Source organism: Pristiophorus japonicus, chromosome 1, assembly GCF_044704955.1.
Source record: "Pristiophorus japonicus isolate sPriJap1 chromosome 1, sPriJap1.hap1, whole genome shotgun sequence".
Taxonomy (NCBI): domain Eukaryota; kingdom Metazoa; phylum Chordata; class Chondrichthyes; family Pristiophoridae; genus Pristiophorus; species Pristiophorus japonicus.
This window is the reverse complement of record NC_091977.1, coordinates 399,306,850-399,312,849: the sequence shown is the minus strand read 5'-3', so window position 1 is coordinate 399,312,849 and position 6,000 is coordinate 399,306,850.

Below are 6,000 nucleotides of genomic sequence, written 5' to 3'. Positions count from 1 at the left end.
GCGAATCACCCCGGTAGTGCCCTGGAATTGAACTTGTGTTCCGCCCCCTACAGCATCGCCGGCGAAAACACCGGCAACTGCAGGAGACGTCCATCGGGACGGGAGGCCAGGCGCTTCGGGAGCAATGATTAAAGACAAGGTGCTGAGGTAAGTTGAAAAAAATGTAACTGCTCTCTTTCAAGTTTGTTGCCACTCTTCTTTGCCCGCGCGCGATCGGCCCGGCACTCTGCTTCGGTGCATCGGACTAATCAGGCCAGATAGCAGCTGCCATCGGGGAGAAGGTAAGTTTTTATTTTGCAGAGCCTGCAGCGATAGCCCTTCCCTTTAAGGGAGGGAAGGAGCCTTTCGATGAGGCAGTGTTTCACAGTCCAATGTGCAGCGATGCTCACCTTACCACCGCGCCTGCTGCCTCTTGCACTCCAGGAAGTAAGTGGAGCGCCTGATTTAGCACTCCACTTCCTTCCTGGAGCGCTACCCCTGAATTTTTTTTAAGTAGGAAAAAATTAGTGCCTACGGGAAACTGTGTGGCTGGGCGGTGCATCTGGCATTAAATGGGAGGGTGCACTGCCGGCGCCTCAATTTTATTTTAATTGTTGGCCGACTCCAAGGTCAGCCCGACAATGGCGGACATGGATTCGGTTGGGCTGCTAACAGGTAACCCGGTACCCCGTCTTCGGTACGGCCGAAACCCTTCCTGGTGGCCCAGTGGGCCCAACTAAATTTACTGTAGAGCTCACAGAGAAATGAAGGGGAGGGGCGTCGTGAGGCGTCAGTGCAACGTGGTACGGCCATGTCGCGCTGACGTCATCAGCGATGCGCTGACGTCATCAGCGCGATGCTAATAACTCGGAGCGACAGCCTCGCTGATCCAAGGGCACTTCTGTCCCACACCCGACCGCAACACCGCCCCGAGCAAAAAAAATAAACAAAGCACTGAATAACGCTCGAGTCTCCGTCACATGAATTGGGGCGGAGAAAAAAACTACAAAATCGGTGAGTGCGCCACTTTTTCGTCGGGGGAGCAACTTCGGCGCCTTTGGGTTTTGTTTCCTCTGGAGCGGAATGGTATCAATAATGCAAATCCCTGATAAAGCAAATAAACAAAGCAGGTGGTGGGGGTGGGGGTGAGAGGGATTTCCTCAGAGGCCATTCTTAAACAGTTTAAGATCAGGGAAAAGGGAATTCAAAAGTCTTCTCTAGGCAAATAGTAAACCTGAGCGACAGCAGCACCCAAGGATGTGGCAGATAAAAGCAGTGGGAGACCAAGGCAGTGTGGACCTGAGCGGCGGCAGTGCCCGAGGAGGCAATAGGTCTGACGATTTCAACAACAAAAAACAGGACAGCAGGTAGGTGATTGGTTGGTGAGTATTCCAGCTCTTTTGCTCACTAGGTTAGGTAAGTGGATTAAATTCAGAACTGGGAGAGTATTAACGACTGTAACTTTATCGAATTAATAACAAACTATATTAACTAATTAAAACTAAAAATTAAAAGTAAAAATAATCATTTGAATAAATACTGTAACTAATTATATAAATTAAATAAGGTTAGATAGATGGCTGTGCAGGTGGTGTGTCGTAATTGCTGCAAGTGGGAGTTGGTGGAAACCAACGAGATCCCGAGTAACCACATCTGCGGTAAGTGCCTGTAGCACGAGGAACTTCAGCTGGAGTCCGAGCGGCAAAAATTGCGATGCATCAGGGAGGGCGAGAGTTACCTGCACACTTTGTTCCAGGAGGCAGTAACAACCCTTAGGTTAGTACTTTAGAGTTAGTCAATGGTCAGGGACAAGAGGCTGTGACTGCGAGTCAGGAAGGTATAGGGACCCAGGATACAGTGATGTCCAACAGGTATGAGGTACCTGCTGCCTGTATGGATGAGAACAAGGACTGCAGGTAGGATGGGCAAACTGATCACGGCACCGTGGTACAGGAGGGGGGAGTAAAAAGGAATGTGGTAGTGCTAGGTAATAGTATAGTCAGGGGAATAGATACTTGTCTCTATAGCTGCAACAGGGACTACCAAAGGCTGTGTTGCCTGCCCAGTGCCAGGGTTAAGGATATCTCCTCGCGGCTGGAGACGAACTTGGAATGGGAGGGGAAGGATCCAGTTGTCGTGGTCCATGTAGGAACCAATGACATTGGTAGAACTAGGAATGAGGTTCTGCTGAGGGAGTTTGAGAAGCCAGGATCCAAATGAAAAAGCAGAACTTCAAAGGTAATAATCTCTGGATTGTTATCTGAACCCTGCGCAAATTGGCGTAGAGGTTTAAATGCGTGGCTCAAAGAGTGATGTGGGAGGAAGGGGTTTCAGTTCATGGGGCACTGGCAGCAGTACTGGGGAAAGAGGAAGCTGTTCTGTTGTGATGGGCTCCACTTAAACCGAGCTAGGACCAGTGTCCCGGCAAATCGAATAACTAAGACAGTCACAGGGCTTTAAATTAATGAAGTGGGGGTGGGAGGGTTCAGGAAAAAGTAAATTTAAAAGCAGCAAAAATAATCAGAGTGGGTCAGGAAGGGACAGAGAGAGTAACAAAGGTCATAAGGCGTCAGTGACCAAGGTGACATCAGGGAAAAAAATTTTAAAGTCCAAGCTAAAGGCACTATATCTGAATGTGTGAAGCATTCGCAACAAAATAGATGAATTAATAGCACAGATAGAAATGAATAGGTTTGATCTAATGGCCAAGGTTGGGAACTAAATATTCCAGGATACTTAATTTTTAGAAGAGATAAGCAAAATGGAAAAGGAGGAGGGGTAGCCTTGATAATAAAGGATGGGATAAAGACAGTAGAGAGAAAGGATCTTAACTCTGAAAATCAAGAAGTAGAATCAGTTTGGATGGAGCTAAGAAACAGCAATGGGCAGAAAACATTGGTGGGAGTTGTTTATAGGCCCCCAAACAGTAGTTGTAATGTAGGGCAGAGTATCATGGGGGACTTTAATCTACATGTAGATCAGACAAAACCAAATGTGCAGTAATAGGGTGGAGGACAAATTCATGGATTGTGTACAAGATAGTTTTCTAGATCAGTATGTTGAGGAACCAACTAGGGAACAGACTATTTTAGATCTAGTATTGTGCAATGAGAAAGGGTTAATTAAAAACCTTGTAGTATAGGGGCCTTTATAGAAGAGTGACCATAATATGACAGAATTTTAGATTGAGTTTGAAAGTGATTTAGTTAAATCCAAAACTAGTGCCTTAAATCTAAACAAAGCTAACTATGTAGATATGAGGGGTGAGTTTGCTAACATAGATTGGGAAACTACATTAAGAGATATGAAATCCTCATCCATGCCTTTGTTACCTCTAGACTTGACTACTCCAACGCACTCCTCACTGGCCTCCCACATTCTACCTACGTAAATTTGAGGTCATCCAAAACTCGGCAGCCTATGTCCTAACTCGCACCAAGTCCCATTCCCCCATCACCCCTGTGCTCACTGACCTACATTGACTCCCAGTTAAGCAACGCCTCAATTTCAAAATCCTCATCCTTGTTTACAAATCCCTCCATGGCCTTGCCCCTCCCTATCTCTGTAATCTCATTCAGCCTCACAATCCCACAAGATGTCTGTGCTCCTCAAATTCTGCCCTCTTGAGCATCCTAATTATAACTGCTCAACCATTGGTGGCCGTGCCTTCTATTGCCTTGGTCCTAAGCTCTGGAATTCCCTGCCCAAACCTCTCCACCTCTCTTTCCTCCTTTAAGACGCTTCTTAAAGCCTACCTCTTTGACCAAGCTTTTGGTCATCTGCCGTAATTTTTTCTCATGTGGCCCGGGTCAAATTTTTTTATTTTCTCTTATAACACTCCTGTGAAGTGCCGTGGGACGTTTTACTACATTAAAGGCGCTATATAAATACAAGTTGTTGTTGCAAGCATGCACCTATGCTCCCTCCCTGTAACTATCAGGGCTGTTGATTCTGAAAGGCATGGATTTACTGCCACCACTTGTTGGCAAAGTTCAACTACATCATAGGCATCACTACTATTTATTATAATTCTTTTGGATGAGACGTTAAACTGAGGCCCCATCTGCTCTCTCATGTGGACATAAAAGTACCCACGGCACTATTTCAAAGCAGGGGAGTTATTCCCAGTGTCCTGGCCAATATTTATCTCTCAATCAACATCACTAAAAAAGAGATTATCTGGTCATTATCACATTGCTGTTTTTGGGAGCTTGCTGTGCACAAATGAGCTGCCACTTTTCCTAAATTACAACAGTGACTACATTTCAAAAGTACTTCAATGGCTGTAAAGCATTTGAGATGCCCTGAGATCGTGAAAGGTGCATATATAAATGCAAGTCTATCTTTATAAATATTGGTGGGATACAACAATCTCCTTGTTGTTTCAAAGTTGGAACACAGTTTTAAATCTAACTCTGTTTAACCATTGCTTATCAGTGTTTCTCAATCACATCCTGTTGTCACATTTTAGCTTTTAAAAACATTCTAGTCAGAGACAATCTTGGAACGAACATTTTATGTGGCCAATCTCCACATGAAGTTTTACTGTCTCTTTGACAGGGCAATGCTAAACTAATCCAATAACTAACAAATGGGGATTTCTGCCTGCAGTGCACTGACATCTGTGATGGTACCAATGCTGAGGAAAAATAGCCTCTCCTTTTAATAGTAGCATTGATTAAATAAGTTGCTCATAGATGTCAACAATGAAAATGTCACAATACTGAGATTGTTATTGTAAAAATGGGAGAGCTTGGCAACAACCTATTGACATAGAAACATAGAAACATAGAAAATAGGTGCAGGAGTAGGCCATTCGGCCCTTCTAGCCTGCACCGCCATTCAATGAGTTCATGGCTGAACATGCAACTTCAGTACCCCATTCCTGCTTTCTCGCCATACCCCTTGATCCCCCTACTAGTAAGAACTACATCTAACTCCTTTTTGAATATATTTAGTGAATTGGCCTCAACAACTTTCTGTGGCAGAGAATTCCACAGGTTCACCACTCTCTGGGTGAAGAAGTTCCTCCTCATCTCGGTCCTAAATGGCTTACCCCTTATCCTTAGACTGTGTCCCCTGGTTCTGGACTTCCCCAACATTGGGAACATTCTTCCTGCATCCAACCTGTCTAACCCCGTCAGAATCTTAAACGTTTCTATGAGGTCCCCTCTCATTCTTCTGAACTCCAGTGAATACAAGCCCAGTTGATCCAGTCTTTCTTGATAGGTCAGTCCCGCCATCCCGGGAATCAGTCTGGTGAACCTACGCTGCACTCCCTCAATAGCAAGAATGTCCTTCCTCAGGTTAGGAGACCAAAACTGTACACAATACTCCAGGTGTAGCCTCACCAAGGCCCTGTACAACTGTAGCAACACGTCCCTGCCCCTGTACTCAAATCACCTCGCTATGAAGGCCAACATGCCATTTGCTTTCTTAACCGCCTGCTGAACCTGCATGCCAACCTTCAATGACTGATGTACCATGACACCCAGGTCTCGTTGCACCTCCCCTTTTCCTAATCTGTCACCATTCAGATAATAGTCTGTCTCTCTGTTTTTACCACCAAAGTGGATAACCTCACATTTGACAGGGGCTACATTCTCTCATACCTCGCTTCTTTTCTCATACCTTATTACTTTTCTCAAAACTTTTCATAATTCTTACACATTTCCTTAAAAAAATACATTTGTAGCAAAAACATTAGAGTCTTGGGTCCTCCTCAGTGCATACCCTGATGGTCTTCTGATATTAGGTTTACAGTAGGAACTATATTCCCCTTACCAAAATAAAATATATATGAATCAGCCAAACAAAAATGAATTTATTAACAAAAATCTAATCTAATATCGTTAAAAAAAATCATGGATTTAGACAGTTCTTCTTCCTCATGTGTATCTTAATCTCTTGAATTATTCATATTACATAGGATTACATAGGATATACGGCACAGAAAAAGGCCATTCGGCCCAACGGCATTTATGCTCCACTCGAGCCTCCTCCTGTTTTTCCTCATCTAAA